Source organism: Hyperolius riggenbachi, chromosome 10 (genome assembly GCF_040937935.1).
Source record: "Hyperolius riggenbachi isolate aHypRig1 chromosome 10, aHypRig1.pri, whole genome shotgun sequence".
Classification (NCBI taxonomy): Eukaryota; Metazoa; Chordata; class Amphibia; order Anura; family Hyperoliidae; genus Hyperolius; species Hyperolius riggenbachi.
The window spans coordinates 110,500,966-110,519,797 of record NC_090655.1 but is presented as its reverse complement, the minus strand read 5'-3'; the positions used below and the strand labels follow the sequence as shown (position 1 = coordinate 110,519,797).

Here is an 18,832-nt window from a genome sequence, read left to right as displayed (position 1 = left end):
GAGAACAAAGGAGCCATAACAACCAACAGTGCTTCTACTAAACTGCTAAGATTGGAGCAGTGATAAGGCCCACCCACATGCTGCTGCAATTGACAAGAATGATCATGAACACCAGGTGTATGAAACAGGCAAGTCTTAAGAAGTGTAATCATAGACAGATTTCATATACTGTATAAGCTCAATGGGGCTCACAGCTGTAGACATCAATCTGGGGTATAGGTTTAAATGGTTGTCAGATATGAACCTCACAATCCAATAAGCATGCATGCCTGCCTCAGCATTGTTTATTTCTGTGGGGAAGAGACATGGGCAGGGAGTGACCTCACTTCACAAGTTTGTCACATGGTTATGGTACTTAAACGACAGCTAATGTGAGAGTGATATGGAGGTGGCCATATTTATTTCCATTTAAATAACAGCCCTGCTGGTCTATTTGGCTGCAGTAGTGTCTAAATCCCGCACAAAACACGCATGCAGCTAGTCTTGTCAGATCTGACAATGTCAGAAATACCTGATCTGCTGCATGCTTGTTCAGGGTCAATAGCTAAAAGTATTAAAGACAGAGGATCAGCAGGACTGCCAGGCAGCTAGTATTGCTTAAAAGGAAATAACTATGGCAGCATTGCTTAAAAGGAAATAACTATGACTATGGTCCTCTCTCTTCAGTTGACCTTTAAACAAGTGAAAGGGTTAATTATAGTAAGGAAAGTGTATGCAATACATGCAGCTCCTACTACAATCGGTGCAGAGAATGAAGAGGTCACAGCTCTTCAGATTCTTCTGGTGGTTTAATATGACCTTGCCTTTAAGGTCAACAGGGAAATTCAGTTGAGTACATTGAATCATGGATCTAATGAAACAACTCCTTATTCAGAGCAAAGATTGCAGTAGGACTGGTGTGTATAGCAGACATTCCCCTTAAAGTCCTGTAAGTAGTACTTTGTAAACAGGTCATCAGTGAATACGGGAATGTAGTGAAATGAAAAGAACTCATGGCATTACCCAGATAAACTTTGCTGCAACCATGCCATATGTTGCCAACTAAACAATCGAAGGAAGGATCACATACCTTTTCAGAAAGCTGTAGGTGATAGACCAAGGAACATTATAATAAGATCTATACAGTGGCTTGCAAAAGTATTCGGCCCGCTTGAAGTTTTCCACATTTTGTCATATTACTGCCACAAACATGAATCAATTTTATTGGAATTCCACGTGAAAGACCAATACAAAGTGGTGTACACGTGAGAAGTGGAACGAAAATCATACATGATTCCAAACATTTTTTACAAATAAATAACTGCAAAGTGGGGTGAGCGTAATTATTCAGCCCCCTTAGGTCTGAGTACAGTCAGTTGCCCATAGACATTGCCTGATGAGTGCTAATGACTAAATAGAGTGCACCTGTGTGTAATCTAATGTCAGTACAAATACAGCTGCTCTGTGAGGGCCTCAGAGGTTGTCTAAGAGAATACTGGGAGCAACAACACCATGAAGTCCAAAGAACACACCAGACAGGTCAGGGACAAAGTTATTGAGAAATGTAAAGCAGGCTTAGGCTACAAACAGATTTTCAAAGCCTTGAACATCCCATGGAGCACTGTTCAAGCGATCATTCAGAAATGGAAGGAGTATGGCACAACTGTAAACCTACCAAGACAAGGCCGTCCACCTAAACTCACAGGCCAAACAAGGAGAGCGCATATCAGAAATGCAGTCAAGAGGCCCATGGTGACTCTGGACGAGCTGCAGAGATCTACAGCTCAGGTGGGGGAATCTGTCCATAGGACAACTATTAGTCGTGCACTGCACAAAATTGGCCTTCATGGAAGAGTGGCAAGAAGAAAGCTATCGTTAACAGAAAAACATAAGAAGTCCCGTTTGCAGTTTGCCACAAGCAATGTGGGAGACACAGCAAACATGCGGAAGACGGTGCTCTGGTCAGATGAGACCAAAACTGAACTTTTTGGCCAAAATGCAAAACGCTATGTGTGGCGGAAAACTAACACTGCACACCACTCTGAACACACCATCCCCACTGTCAAATGTAGTGGTGGCAGCATCATGCTCTGGGGGTGCTTCTCGTCTTCAGCAGGGACAGGGAAGCTGGTCAGAGTTGATGGGAAGATGGATGGAGCCAAATACAGGGCAATCTTGGAAGAAAACCTCTTGGAGTCTGCAAAAGACTTGAGACTGGGGCGGAGGTTCACCTTCCAGCAGGACAACGACCCTAAACATAAAGCCAGGGCAACAATGGAATGGTTTAAAACAAAACATATCCATGTGTTAGAATGGCCCAGTCAAAGTTCAGATCTAAATCCAATCGAGAATCTGTGGCAAGATCTGAAAACTGCTGTTCACAAACGCTGTCCATCTAATCTGACTGAGCTGGAGCTGTTTTGCAAAGAAGAATGGGCAAGGATTTCAGTCTCTAGATGTGCAAAGCTGGTAGAGACATACCCTAAAAGACTAGCAGCTGTAATTGCAACAAAAGGTGGTTCTACAAAGTACTGACTCAGGGGGCTGAATAATTATGCACACCCCACTTTGCAGTTATTTATTTGTAAAAAATGTTTGGAATCATGTATGATTTTCATTCCACTTCTCACGTGTACACCAGTTTGTATTGGTCTTTCAGGTGGAATTCCAATAAAATTGATTCATGTTTGTTGCAGTAATGTGACAAAATGTGGAAAACTTCAAGGGGGTCGAATACTTTTGCAAGCCACTGTAAGTGCTTTATACATACAATAAATAAATACATAAGCTCTTAAGCCAAACATGTCCCACAAATCTCAAATGTAAAAGGAATGGTTTATTGCTTCTGTGTACTCTATTTGATCACCAGTAACTTTGGGGCAACATAGATTCCCCTTTGTCAAGCCTCAGGACAGAATACTGTCTCATCATTCAGTGCACTTATTGCAGTAGGACTGTGCATAGCAGACATTGCTCCTAAGTCCTGTAAATAGTAATTTAACTGGTGATCAGTGAATATGGGAATGGGGAGAACTGGGAAGAACTCATGGCATTCCCAAACTTAACTTTGCTGAAGCCATGTCATGATTGATCAAAACCCGTGTTTAGATGTTTTGGTTCATCTTGAATATGCTCTGTTTACTGTATGGATCTAAAACTGATCTAGGTAGAAAATGATCAATCAAACTGATCAGTTTTTACATTGGGCATCAGTTTTTCACCTGTGAGTTGTGTACTGTTTCTGCTTGGTCAATGAGACTGATCTGTCTATATGGAATTGTCACAGACTCCCTATATTTGTCTTCTGCTCTGCAGAACGGCCCGAATGGATCCATTTCAAAAGGACTGATGTGAAGTATTAATTAACATAGGGTCCGTTGGGATCTGTTTTGCTTTGGAAATGCTTTTTAGGATTAAGCCTAAGTGTATGCACTGTTGGGGGAGCCTAAGTGTTTGTATGTGTGAGAAAACGCGGAAAAGCCACCGCGTGTACTGACAGCAAGGCGGCTGGTTCCGCGTCCAGCACGGCGGTTTGCACGCAGCAGCGTGCAGCTGGTGTGGCTGAGCCTGTTAGTTCACACAGGTTTAGGGCTACGCACACGCGCGCCAGAAGTCAGGACCTTTATGCCAGCAGGAGATGTGTCAGCTGATCAGGATGATCAGCTGATTCCTGCTGGACTCCTGATTGGCTGAGTGGTTCGGGCGGGGCGGCAGAGTCCTGCAACTATACATACAGCTTGCTTGTCAGTTGCTGGTTGTCTGCCGTTGCGATCACTAAGTGGAAGCACTCAGACCTTAGTCAGATCCAACAGTGTGTTTGAACCAGGAGCACCTGGGAATTCACACTGAGCCAGATTACTTGTGTTATTATTCTGTTATACATCAGACTAGTTACAGGGTGTAGAGACCACGGACCTCACACCCAAGACTAGGGAACTTGTGTTATCATTCTGTTATACTTCAGACTAGTTCCAGGGTGTAGAGACCACGGACCTCACACCCAAGTCTAGGCATTGTTTGATATTTGTTATGACCTATTGCTTTCCTGACTATCCCTCTGCTTTCTGATTCGGTACCACGCATTTCTGATATCACGTTGTCAAACCCTGCCTGACTTGGATACCGAATCAGCCTTCTGTCTTTGTACTTTATCTGTCTGTGTGTTGCCGACCTGGCTTGCCTGACCTTGAGAGCTATCTCTCTCCACCTAAGAGTCTCCAAGATCAGTCAGTGACATCCACCTTCAGGTGTCACTCACTCTCTGGTCCTTCCTACCTTCAGCCTGACTCCACCCCTTGGAGAGTCTCAGGCTGCTGGAAGGTTTTCTGTACTCTCCATAGGAGTCTCTTCTGTACTGCTTAGGGTCACCTGTTCATCAGGTGGGTTGCTCAAAGTCATACTGTTACACCAAACACTCACCATATATATATCTAGAGGTGTCCAGAGGTTAACACTATATCTGTATTATTGGTGATTCTGCAGATGATCCATAATCAGGTAACAATCTGTATTATTGGTGATGCTGCAGATCACCAATAATCAGATTCTCTCTGCGTGCTGACACCGATCGTTACAGTATGGTGGGGGAGGCAGGCAGACATTTATGACTGGTCTCACGAAATGGTCAAAACAGCTTGACAAACATCTGTGGAGCAAGACAGTTGGTAGTGCCATTTCCCAATTCAGACAAATGGCATCAGCATTCCATTAAGTTGTTGATCAAGTGCAGATCTAACATGTCTATCTGATAGTGGTAGTTAGTGCAGCAACATTAATCTGAGAAAAACTGGTGCTGCAAAACTGCCACTAGGTGCCATTGGGTGGCTGGCACTTCCAGTCTCTGGTGTAGTTACAATTTGGAGTGATCTATCTATCTATCTATCTATCTATCTATCTATCTATCTATCTATCTATCTATCTAGTGGCTGGATAGTGTACTGGTTAAGGGCTCTGCCTCTGACACAGGGGACCTGGGTTTGAATCTCGGCTCTGCCTGTTCAGTAAGCCAGCACCTATTCAGTAGGAGACATTGGGCAAGTTTCCCTAACACTGCTACTGCCTATAGAGCGCGTCCCAGTGGCTGCAGCTCTGGCGCTTTGAGTCCGCCAGGAGAAAAGCGTGATATAAATGTTCTTTATTTGTTTGTATATCTAGCTTAGTCTTAAAGAGAAACTCCAAACAAGAATTGAACTTTATCCCAATCAGTAGCTGATACCCCCTTTTACATGAGAAATCTTTTCCTTTTCACAACAGACCATCAGGGGGGCGCTGTATGACTGATAGTGGTGAAACCCCTCCCACAAAGAAATTCTGAGTACGTACTCTTGGCAGTTTCCTGTCTGCGAACCTTGCTGCATTGTGGGAAATAGCTGTTTACAGCTGTTTCCAACTGCCAAAAAAACAAGCAGCAGCTACATCACCTGCCACCAGTAAAAATGTCACCATGTAATAAATGTCAGAATGTAAATCAGGGATTTAAAAGGTTTTACAATGGGCAAACACTGACTAAATCATTTATATATAATTATTGTAAAAACACTTTTTTTATTACATTATTTTCACTGGAGTTCCTCTTTAAAAAGGGGAACTCACAACATGTGGTTAATGCATTACAAAAGTAGGAAATAGGTTTCGAGAAGTTCAGTAAAGCATTTGTGCAGTACAGAGAGGGCGTGCCTCTTATAACTTTGACAGATGGTACATGAATATGTTATTTGCTTTCACATTTTACAATGTTTTAGCTGTAATACTGGAAGTGGACATAGTTAGTTCGCTTTGTTAGATACTATATTAGGCTGTTTAAAGCTGTGGTTTGATGTACTTTATTAACATCTGACGAATCCATCTAGCAAGTTTGCTTTCTCATGTAGGTGTCTCTTTCTGTGACTGAAGCCAATGGCATACAAGAGACTTTGTAAATGGCTGTAATGCATGTGTATGCAGTGCACGATATACGGATGTGTGTCTTAAGGTTGATACACTCAATACGATTTTTCAGCCATTTGTTTGCTACAAACTAAATTAGTTAAACAATGTTTAAAGACAATGACGGGGATTCGTCACTTTGAACAAAGGCCATGACGGATCGCATCGCAGACGATATTTCTTGCCACAGTTAATGGACTTTAGTGAAAATTTGCGTTATCGTTTAAACGATTATTTACGTCGCATTGTTCATTTTTTATTTTGAAGGGTGGGTTGGGGAACAATCCTTCATCGGCGCACATTCTCCGATCCATCTTTCCGTGGGTACCTAGCATCAGGGCCATGTCACATCAGAGAATAATGCTGAGTATACCTATGGCAGATCTGGTAAACATTCAGCTTCCGTAGCAGATATGGATCACTTACCACCTCACCCCCTAATTATCTGAGAAGAAAGAGGGGGGGGGGGGTTGTTCAGAGATAATGGGGCTGAAAGGGGGGGGAAGGAAAATTCTATTGTGCAATCAGATCCAATTTACATCACAGAAGTTCTGGTGCCCTAGACTCCGCCCACAAATGCTAATGGGAAGTATGTTGGTTGGTCTGGCTTTCACCTCTTCCTGGCTTCCTCTGCCCGGCATAGGTACCCTTAGTATTAAGTAGCTAGAGGTGTCCACAAGCATTAGGTAGTATGAGGATGTAGATTAAAAAATTGCAGGAAACCAATCTCATGAATATAGAAAAAGTCTTTGTTTCTTCTTCTTTTTTTATAGTGCAGACAAAAATATGCAAAAATTATCCTCTTCAGAGCAATAAACAAGTAATAACTTTCAATAAACATGACAGTAGCACAGAGGCTTTATTTATTACTTTGAGATATGAATACTGTACATTTCTGTTGCCAACTTGTTCAGAGTCTATTGACTCTTCTTCAGACCTTGTGAACACAGTGTACATCTGATGCCTATCTAGATAAAAGTATTCCAAAATGCACAAAGGTGGATATAATCAGCAAACAAGGTGTGTACACACGGTTGTTATCGGCCACCTCAGCCGACTTTAGTCAATCGTATATAAGAGCCTTAAGAAATCCAAGAATTAACCCACCAGAGGTAGCAAACAAATGTCTAATGCTGGGAATACACGGTATGTTTTTGTACCGTGTAATCGAGCCGCTGATGGCTCGATTGATAATTTCCGACATGTCCGATCACGCGTTGGATCGATTCCCTGCTCGATACTGCGGGCAGGACAAAGGTAAAAAACGAAAAGAAGATAAGAAGCGCCCGCGGGGATGAGCTCGAATCGATCTGGGCGCCTGCGAGGACGAGCGGGGACGTGCCGGAATCGAGCCAGCGGCTCGATTGCACGGGAAACAACGTACCGTGTATGCCCAGCATAAGCCTCTAAGTCAAAATAAAAGAAAAAAAATACTACTTTTTTATATATATTATATTATATTACCTTCATTTTTTTAATCTACAGTCTCATACAGTCTCATACCTATTGCAGGTGTGGTGGATCACCTTTTAGGATGTATTATAATTCATATTGTAAGTATTAGGGAGCCAGAGGTGCTCCCCAGTATTAGGTAGCCATATGTACCCTGTAGATTGATGTGCACAAATCAGTATATTTGTTACATGTACTCCATAATTGTGTATAAATGTTTTTTCAACCATTTCTTGACATTTTATTTTGCTTGTAAAGATTTATTTAGGTTTGTTTTATGTTTGATTTAAAATTATTTTCTTTTCAATTCTTGCTAAAATGGATTGACCATGAGAAGTTCCAGTATTCTCTGAGCTCAACCCTTGTGGGCAATGGACTGATGCAAGTAGTCACTAGGTAGCTTCCCCTAGGAATGCCGCACAGGAGACAGAGAGATCAGTAGGCACCGCAGGACTGAAGTACAGGTTGGGGGTTACAGGCCAATGTCTGAAGGAACCAGAAGCAGAGTCCGAGGACAAGCCTGAAATCTGTAAATAGTACAGTATATTAGATAATGGTCAGAGCAGAGAGTAAGCCTGGTTAAGGCAAGTGAGGTCACAGTGAGAATAGGAACATACAAAGGCACCCTCTGAAGTTCAGGGATTACAGATGTGTCCAAACCTTAAATAAGCTAGGGATGTGTCATGATAAGCATGCTCTTTGTGTGCACATTGGCAAGTGTGTGCTAAGCCTTGGTGCATGCGCCTGGTGACCATTAACAGCAAAGCAGTCCATTGCCCCAAGTGATAGCAACCCATCATCCCTCACAGGGTACTCTGGTAAAGACCAGTGGTCACTTAGACTCGGCATCCTGGGAGATCCCACGTTAGCTACTAATGCCAGCGTCAACTGCTTTCGAATTCCAAAGAATAACAGCCTTACTTATCATCTTATGACTAGATTGTGATTTTAAAAAACTAGCCAAACAGGCTTAACTCTTGCTACAAGCAATTTCAGCATAAAATTAATAATTGCTGAAATCTAGCCTTAGTAGAGATTGTATAGCTTTCAGCATAGACAGGGTAAAATCCAATAGCCTATCATTAGACGTAATTGTTTTAATGAGCTAGAAATTTTCCTGAATTGTGCTTCAGACATTTCCGTGATATGCTCTCGGGCACCAAACTACAGCCTATGTGAAGGAATTGGTCAGGAAAACCAATCTCCTTTTTAGAAGTACTATTGTTTAGCCATGCCCCTTGACCAGAGGCATGATCTGGAGGAGGAGTTTGGGAAGCAAATACAAAGGCCGTGTAACCAGCATTTTTTAGAGGGTTTTGAAAGCCGCTATTAAAGGTATGTGGTGTGTGTGTGTGGGGGGGGGGGGGGGGGGGAGGGGCACTGTTCATTCTAGAACAGTGCTGTCCGACTTCATAGTTGGGGGTGTGTGCAGGACCGGAGTTTTCAGCTCTAGGTGGCAGAGCATCAATGTCCAGGCTTCAGGGGCAGGGCCAAGCCCAAACAAGAGGTGACCCTGCCAGAGAAAGGGGACTGACACAAAAAAATAGCCCGGGCAAGCAAGTGCAGCCCGCGGGGCAAAATCTGGCCTGTGGGCCGCCAGTGGGACAACCCTGCGCTAGAATAAAAATTCACAGTTTTAAGCTACCACCCAAGTCCCATTATGCTGTGTCACAGGCTGGTACCATAACACCTCACCAACCTCAACAGAGCAGGCATAAAAAGATGGTAGATCGTGCACGACTACAGCACTGCTCGGTACTGGAGCATGCAATAAATATGCATGAGATATGTAAAATATTGCACCAGACCTTGTGTCATTTGATCCACAGTATACACAGATATGCTATGCTATCTGAATGGGAACATTTGTCAGTTATTTCTTGAGTATGTGCTATATTTAGCCACATAACTTTATTTATTGCAGGAGCCCATAAACAACTACCATTCTGTTGTCTAATGATGATCTTATTGCTTTATGGTCGTCTTCAATCACAGCTGGGTTTTGTAGATCAATAAACTATGTCAGATGGCAAAATATACACATCTGTATTATCAACAATATCATGATGGGTAATGGGATATCAATCATTCTGCCAATGCTGAGAAAGTGATAGTTCCTTCTTATACCAGACACACCTTCCACCTCATGTGACTTGTATGCTCACAAGCCTCTGAATATATCTATCTTTTGCACCTCTAAATAGTTACCACTACAGTGTCACCACCACAGTATCTCAGGAATAGGGGATGCAGAGGCTAGCAGTCACAGCATCTTTTCTTTAGGAAGGGGACACACTTAACTGTTTTTGTGCACGTTCTTTGCACAGAAAAACTGCGAACTCATGTTAATCAATGGGCTAGTTCACACTTTTTAGGTCTTGATTCACTAAACCGTGATAACGCAAATATCACACCTTATCAAAGATCACACCTTATGAAAAAGATATCACACCTTATCAGGGTAGCATAGTGAGTGCTACAAACCTATGCCTGCTAATTGCCAATGGCAATGGCAATCCTGCCCTGAGCCCCTGCGGGTTCGTAGCACTCGCTATGCTACTCTGATAAGGCGTGTTAACTTTGATAAGGTGTGATATATTTGATAAGGTGTGATATTTGAGTTGTCACTTTGTTTTGTGGCCAATACTTAATACAATTTGTATCATTCCAGCACTGTGTCAGTCCGTCGGTTGTAGGTTAAGAAGGGGTGTCTGGAATGTGTAAGTGTATGGGGGGTATTGGTCACTGGTTATATTTTGGGTGGGGGTGGGCAGTATTGGTATAAGGGTAGGGAGGGGAGAGAGTAGGCAGAGGGAGCAGAGTAACGCTGCAAGGTCATGAGAAGTATGAGTCTGTTGGGCACTGCACAACTTTTCAATCATTGGAATCAGATTTGATACAGCCAGCCTCATTTCCTTTTCTACATCAAGTTTTGAACGATACTTGCTCTTAATCACAGCAACTGCTGAAAAACCAGCCTCGCATACATATGAGGTTGCAAATGGAATTAAAATGCGCTTGGCTTTAGCACTCAGTAAGGGTTATTCATTAGCAATTGTTATCCAAAAATCAGTTAGGTCCATGTGAGAAAATTTGACTTTTAAATGTGTGTCACAGGACAATTCAATGAAACCTTCTTGTTCGGTAGAAGTAATATTGAATGGAATCTCATTCTGAAATGTGTCTTGGACCCATGCATATCTATCAAAGTCTTCTGGGAAGTATTTTTCAAACCAGTAACTGAGCTGTTTAAGGTGGTATTAAAAAACACATTTCAGTTCATGGTCCAAGGATAGGTCATTGCATGTAATAAAATCATGCATCAAGGGGAAACAGACCTTCCTATCATTTTCTTCTAATTTCCTCCTCCAAAATATTATTATTTTTTTAAAGGCTGATATCTTTTCAGAAAGTTTCAAAATGTGTGTGTTCTTTCCCTGCAGGGTGAGATTTAAAACATTAAATTTTTGAAAGACATCACACAAGTATGCAAATTTTGCCAAGAAACCTGTATCCAAGAAGTGTTTGCCACACTCATGATCTTCTTCTTCAAGATAGGAGTAGAGTTCTTGACGCAATTCAAAAACACGAGACAGTACATTGCCACGAGAGAGCCATCGTGAGCTACAGTAATACAATAAGGATCTATGCTCAGATCCCATATCCTCACACATTTTTTTGAAATATTGTGCTTTCTTTGGTCGAGTTTTAATGTAATTTACAACTTTCAAGACATTTTCCATTACTAGGTTAAGTGCAGGACTGAGTTGCTTTGAGGCAAGTGCTTCTCTGTGGATAACACAGTGGGTCCAGAGTGCCTCAGGAGCTTTATTTCTTACAAGTGCCTGTAAGCCTCCATAACAGCCAGACATACTGTAGAACGTCCTCCATCCGTGCAAATTCCAACACACTTTGTCCGTCCATGTTGTTGTCGCTCATAAAAGTCTCCAGAATATCGAACAAGTCTTGTCCCTTTATACCTGCTGTAATACTTTTACAAAACAGGAGGTCTTCCATGATTTTGTCTCTCACAATAAATCTTGCATAGCAGATCAAATGAGCATCTTTATGGCTATCAGTTGCCTCATCAAGCTGTAATTCAAATTCCTTTCCCTTCATCTTTTCAGTAATTTGATCATTGAGATCTTCGGCTATGCATTCAATTCTCCAACTAATAGTACTGTTGGATAAAGGTATTTTGGAAAGCAGTTTTCCTGTAGATTCTCCAGCCATAAGTGTGACCATCTCCATAGCAGCTGGTAAAATCAGATCCAATGGTGTAGGGCTTTTTACACTTTGCCACTCTATGTGCTACTTTGTATGAGGCTAGCAAGGCATTTTTTGGTATTGAGGCTTGTTTCAAAAATGTTCTTTTTTGTTCTTGTATGTCACTTAATCTTCTAGAAAAAAATTCAGGAGATTTATTAGCCACATTAGGATGATTTGTTTCCAAGTCACGTTTTAGTTTACTAGAAATTATGCACTCTGGAGCCAAAACTTTGAGACGTATTACACACTGCGGACGCTCTTCCTGATGGGTCTCCACTGAAGTAAAACCAAAGTTTAGATATGAGTCGTCATATTTCCTACATTTACGTCTCTTCACAACTTTGCCACCACTAGTCTGTGGTTCACAATCTTTGTCTCCATTCTCTTGCTTCCTATTGGAGTTCAAAAACCTTTTCATTTTTTATGCACAGTTTTTGATTTCTTGTCTTGACGCTGCAATGCATGAGATCTGCAGAAGTAGAAGAAAAATATTCTTGTGGGTCTGAGCATGAACAATAGTAGCTATATTACACTTCAAATGTTGCCACATTATATACATTGAACTTGAAGACATCATATTAAAGGTCACATGTAGCATCAATAACAGTATGAGGCAACTACCTCCTCTAATTAAGAAACACTCCCTCTCCAAGTAGCCTTTGACCCACTTGTGCAGGCCGGGTGGAGGCTCTCTGGCTTGTGCAGGCCGGATGGAGGCCTCTGGCTTGTGCAGGCCGGATGGAGGCCCTCTGGCTTGTGCAGGCCGGATGGAGGTCCTCTGGCTTGTGCAGGCCGGATGGAGGTCCTCTGGCTTGTGCAGGCCGGATGGAGGTCCTCTGGCTTATGCAGGCCGGATGAAGGTCCTCTGGCTTGTGCAGGCCGGATGGAGGCGCTCTGGCTGGTGCAGGCCGGATGGAGGCTCTCTGGCTGGTCCAGGCTGGATGGAGGCTCTCTGGCTTGTGCAGGCCGGATGGAGGCGCTCTGGCTGGTGCAGGCCGGATGGAGGCTCTCTGGCTTGTGCAGGCCGGATGGTGGCGCTCTGGCTGGTGCAGGCCGGATGGAGGCTCTCTGGCTGGTGCAGGCCGGATAGAGGCTCTCTGGCTGGTGTAAGCCGGATGGAGGCTCTCTGGCTGGTGCAGGCCGGATGGAGGCTCTCTGGCTGGTGCAGGCCGGATGGAGGCTCTCTAGCTGGTGCAGGCCGGATGGAGGCTCTCTGGCTGGTGCAGGCCGGATGGAGGCTCTCTGGCTGGTGCAGGCCGGATGGAGGCTCTCTGGCTGGTGCAGGCCGGATGGAGGCTCTCTAGCTGGTGCAGGCCGGATGGAGGCTCTCTGGCTGGTGCAGGCCGGATGGAAGCTCTCTGGCTGGTGCAGGCCGGATGGAGGCTCTCTGGCTGGTGCAGGCTGGATGAAAGCTCTCTGGCTGGTGCAGGCTGGATGGAGGCTCTCTGGCTGGTGCAGGCTGGATGGAGGCTCTCTGGCTTGTGCAGGCCAGATGGAGGCTCTCTGGCTGGTGCAGTCATAGCACCGCAGTGAGGTCATGTGTAGTTATATTAGTAATGTATGCTCCTCTGAGCATAGTCAGGGTGACGAAGGGTGTGCAAGGGGTGTACTAGTGACACTCGGGGGCGGCATTATGCATATGGCCCTGTTGGCGCACTTTGCCGCAGGGTCATATGTGGTGTTTTTAGAATTGTGATGCGATCAGGGCAGAGTATTGCACCTCACTGTTTTTATGTGAAAGGGGCCTGAGAGCACACCTCCAGGTAACATCATAACATCCTGTGTGAGGCCGGAGAGTAAGATCATGTGTGGACCTGAGAGCATCCTCCGCTCACTGTAACATCATATGCAGGGCCAAAGAGTGAGCATCCTCCCCCGCAAGTAACGTGTTGGCCAGAAAGCTCCCCCCATATCATCATGTGCTGTATAAGAAGGTTGTGGGTGGGCACACCATCGTCTAGAAGTCGGATGCTTAATACTGTGGCATAGGCGATGTCACAACAGCAGGCAACTTTTTGTGGATATATGGCTCAATAAAAGAGCGTGATTTCTGCAAAAACGGTGTGCTAATACAGGTAGTCCTCGGTTAACGAATGAGATAGGGACTGTAGGTCCATTCTCAACCTGAATACGTTCTTAAAGGGAACCAGAGAGGTTGGGGGGGGGGCTTCTATACATACCTGGGGCTTCCTCCAGCCCCATACGCACGGATCGCTCCCACGCCGCTGTCCTCTGCTGCCTGCATCCACCGGTACCGGGTCCCGTCATTGCCGCGAGTCGGCCAGTCGGCCGGCAGACGCGGCCAAATGTCCGCATCACACGGGGCTCCCTCCATACACATATGCATGAGGCTGCCTACTGCGCAGCCTCATGCGTACGAGTATGGAGGAAGCCCCTGTGATGCAGACAATTGTCCGCGTCTGCCGGAAGTGACGGGACCCGGTACCGCCGATCCAGGAAGCGGAGGATGGCGGCGTGGGAGCGATCCAGGCTCATGGGGCTGGAAGAAGCCCCAGGTATGTATAAAATCTTGTTCTATTTTTTCATGCCGTTCCTCTCTGGTTCCCTTTAAGTCGGAACACTGTGCCATCTCTGTCCCCTGTGCCTCCAGTGTCCCCCTCTGTGTATCCTTAGTCTCCCTTGTGCCTCCTTGCATCCCCATTGTCTCCCTCCCCCCCCCCGGGAAAACCTCATGTACCTGAAGCCAGCCAGGGTCCAGCACAACAGAGGCAGGCTCCACGCAGCAGCAGCTCAGCAGCGGGACTCGAGTTGCTCAGGCAGTGTGGTCCGGCCAGTGTGCGGGGTGAGCAGACACATACCGCACACCTGCCATGTCCTGGCGTCACCCTCTGTCTCGCTAAGCAGGTTGTCGCCCTCTGACACAAATGCTCGAGAAGCGAAGACTGTGGCCACTAGATGACTTGGCATACTGCGCATGTGCAGCTCAGTATCCGGATCAGAGGGCGCAGATCTGCTTAGCGAAACGGAGGGTTTTTTGCAGAGACGGAGGGTGGTGCCAAGACACGGGAGGTGTGCGGTATGTATCTGCTCACCTTCCCACACACGCAGGGCATGTTTACATCAATTTAATTCCCTTTAAAACATTAGAGTCACCGCAACCCGGCATTCGCTGGTGACGTCATCGACGGTGCGTGGCTATCAAAGCGGCGTTCGTATCGGCGGGGCTTTCGTAAACCTGGGACTACATGTACATTTGATTGCTGGATTGAAGGAGGCAACGTTTTGTGGATATATGGCTCAATAAAAGAGCGTGATTTGTGCAACAACGGTGTGCTAATACATTTGATTGCCATATTGTCATGTGGGGGGGGCAAGAAGCATGCAATTTCCCTCCCATAACATCATGTGTTGGACCTGGGAGTTGACCATCCTCCTCATGGTAACATGTAAGCCTGAGAGCACCCCCCAAGTTATCATATGTGGGGGCCAGAGAGCAACCCCCAAAACACCATGGGCTTGATTCATCAAGTCATGTTATGCCACATTATGCAGGATAAAGTACCGCTCGCACACACTATGCGTGGTCCTGCGAGCGTAGCATGCGCTGTGATCTTACGCGATATGCTTATAACAGCCTCGCGATACTTCTCTAGTGTGGCCACTAGTGAAGTACTGTATCGCAATATTATTATTATTATTTATTTATAAAGCGCCAACATATTCCGTGGCGCAGTACAATGTAAGAGAACAAACAAGGGATACATAATGATACAGACAATGATATACATCAAATATGAACACTGATACAAGATACAGCACTGCTGATTACAATTTGATTTAACATGATGACTAAAATGTATAAATGTCTAACAGTGTGCAAGCAATTAAATTAATAACATTCCATGACACAGAAGGGTGAGAGCCCTGCCCTTGCGAGCTTACAATCTAAAGGAATGGGGTGGAAACAAGAGGTGGGGAAGTATACAGTATATGTACAGGCAGTGCGTAATTAGGTTATTTAGTGGGTGCATGGCCTAAGCTAGAGAATATGCTTGTCGGAAAAGGTGGGTTTTGAGAGAGCGTTTAAAGATTTCAAAGGTGGGAGAGGAGGGGTGAGGCACGTGAGAAGTCTTGTACACGTGAATGTGAGGAGGTAATTGTAGAAGAGGATAGAAGAAGCTCGTGTGCAGATCTGAGATTGCGGTTGGGTTGGTATCTGGAGACTAGTGAGGAGATGTACAGGGGAGAGAGATTGTGGAGAGCTTTGTAGGTTAGGGTTAGAGTTTGAACTGAATCCTCTCATTAATTAGTAGCCAGTGAAGAGCTTGACAGAGAGGGTCAGCAGAGGAAGAGCGAGAGGAGAGATGAATGAGTCGAGCAGCAGAGTTCAGTACAGAATTGAGCGGTGCTAGTCGGTTAGTTGGAAGTCCTCCAAGCCAGCCATATATTGCAATAGTCCAATCGAGATATAATAAGAGCATGTACTAACATTTTGGTTGTGTCATGGGAGAGAAAAGGTCGGATACGTGCTATGATTTTCAGTTGGAAATGGCAGGAGCTGGTTAGGGAGTTAATGTGAGGAGTAAATGAGAGAGAAGAATCAAATATTACCCCCCAGCACCGTGCTTTGGGAACTGATGTTATATACGTGTTGTTAACATTTATTGTAATATCAGGCAAAGGGGTGGACAGGGATGGGGGAAAGACTATTAGTTCAGTTTTATTCATATTAAGTTTTAAGAAGCGAGAGGACATGAAAGATGAAATAGCGGACAGGCAGTCGGGAACCCGTGTGAGGAGGGAGTTAAGGTCTGGGGCCGAGAGGTACAGTTGTGTATCATCTGCATATAGGTGGTATTGGAAACCAAATGAGCTGATTAAGTTACCAAGACCGTGCATGTAGATGGAGAAGAGGAGGGGACAGGGGACAGAGCCTTGATGTACCCCTACAGACAGAGGATGTGAAGAGGAGGCCTCATCTGAATAAGCAACAGTGAAAGACCTTCCAGAGAGGTAGGAAGATATCCAGGAGAGAGCAAGGTCCTTTATTCCTATAGATGAAAGGATCTGTAGGAGTAGAGTGTGGTCGACAGTGTTGAATGCTGATGACAGATCTATAAGGATGAGTATGGAATAATAGCCTTTGGATTTAGCTGTGAGGAGATCATTAGCTACTTTGGTGAGGGCTCTTTCTGTGGAGTGGTTTGGCCGGAAACCAGACTGGAACTGATCAAGCAAGGAATCTGCAGATAAATACTGACTTAGTTCAGCATGAATGTGGCGTTCAAGTAATTTAGATGCAAATGGGAGAAGTGACACTGGACGGTAGTTAGCAAGTTCGGTGGGGTCTAGAGATGGTTTTTTAAGTAGTGGTGTTACAACAGCCCTCTTGAGTGAGGATGGAAAAATTCCAGTGCAGAGGGATATGTTAAACAGCGATGTTAGGGCAGGGATGAGGGATGTGGATAGCTGTGGAATGAGATGTGATGGGATTTGGAGATAAGGGAAGGGAGCAAATGTTCGGAGAGTGGAGAGAAACTGGAAAGAGAGCAGTCAACAAGAGGAGTGGAGATGGAGTTTGATGTCTGCATGGAAAACACACTACGGATTTTTGCAATTTTATCGCACAACACCTGATCACACGACATGTAGGTTCAGAGTGCATGCTACGTTCACAGCACCACATATAGTGTGTGCGAGCGTAAGTACCACTAGTAATGCTATAAAACGCTGTTTGATTAATCGAGCCCAATTTGTATGGCCAAAAAACCAACAGACCCAACCCCAAATGGCCCCCCCCCCCAAGTACACATCATATATGGAGCCCCCAGATAACACCATCACGCCTGAGAGTGTACCTTCCCCCCCAGGTAACATCACGTGTAGGGCCGAGCAGCAAGCAGCCCCCCCAGGTAACACCACCAGATGCTGGGCCTGAGAGCATACTCCCCCCATAACACCATCACATGTTGGGCCTGAGAGTGTACCTCCCCCCCAGGTAACCTCACGTGTGGGGACAAGCAGCAAGTAGCCCCCCCCTCAGGTAACACCACCACATGTTGGGCCTGAGAGTGTACCTCCCCCCCAGGTAACATCACGTGTGGGGCCAAGCAGCAAGTAGCCCCCCCCCCCAGGTAACACCACCACATGTTGGGCCTGAGAGTGTACCTCCCCCCCAGGTAACATCACGTGTGGGGCCAAGCAGCAAGTAGCCCCCCCCCCCAGGTAACACCATCACATGCTGGGCCTGAGAGTGTACCTCCCCCCCAGGTAACATCACGTGTGGGGCCAAGCAGCAAGTAGCCCCCCCCCCCCCCAGGTAACACCATCACATGCTGGGCCTGAGAGCGTACCTCCCCCCAGGTAACATCATGTGTGGGGCTGAGCAGCAAGCAGCTCCCCAGGTAACATCACCAGATACCGGGCCTGAGAGCATACCCGCCCCCCCCCCCCCCTCCCACAGTTAACATTGTAAGTGGGGCCAAGTAGCAAGCAATCCCCCACCCATCCACCCATATAACATCATATGTTGGGCCTGAGAGCAGACCCCCCCCCCAACATAACATGTGTGGGCCAAGTAGCAAGCAACCCCCACCCATGTAACATCACACATCGGGCCTGAGAGCAGACCCTAACACCCCCCCGCCCCGCTCCAACGGGAGAAAAGTATCACCAAAACAAAAAGCAAATTCAAATATGCGGGCATCTTAGCCACGCTAGTCTGGCACCACCGACCCGCCCCCCCCCCCCTTCTCAACCAGGATCAGCGCTGCTTGCCGCCTCCCCTCACTCACAGAGATCTCTGATTGGACGGCTGCTCTCAGGATTGGCGCACAGCTAGCAGGAAAAGGAAAAGTAGGGATCCTTACTTTTCCTTTTCCTGCTAGCTGTGCGCCGTTAGTTGCTGGGGACAGAAGAAGGCTGGAGTCCACTCAGTCCAGGAGTGTCAAATCTGTGTGTGCTTTGAACTGCGTGACTCTGATCTCCGGATCCTGCACAGCTCTGATCTCCTGCATACCAATCAGAGAGCATTCCAATCCTGAGAGCAGCCGTCCAATCAGAGATCGCTGTGAGTGAGGGGCGGCGGCGAGGGGCAGCGCTGACTCACACGTGGCTGACACAGTCCGATCATCATAAACAAGCAGCTGCACAGAGGGACATAGACCTGCAGGAACACCGCGGCACCCCTGGAAGCACCCACTTTGAGAACCTATGTCTTAGTGAATCAAGCCTTTGGTGTGCAGAA

The 18,832-nt window shown here is 45.7% G+C and overlaps 1 protein-coding gene across 1 annotated transcript in view; it reads left to right on the top strand.

Annotated features, from left to right (window-relative positions):
- Window positions 1-18,832, top strand: part of NEURL1 (neuralized E3 ubiquitin protein ligase 1) — a 372,529-nt gene that overhangs the window by 211,132 nt on the left and 142,565 nt on the right. The gene's annotated exons all lie outside the window — the stretch shown is intronic.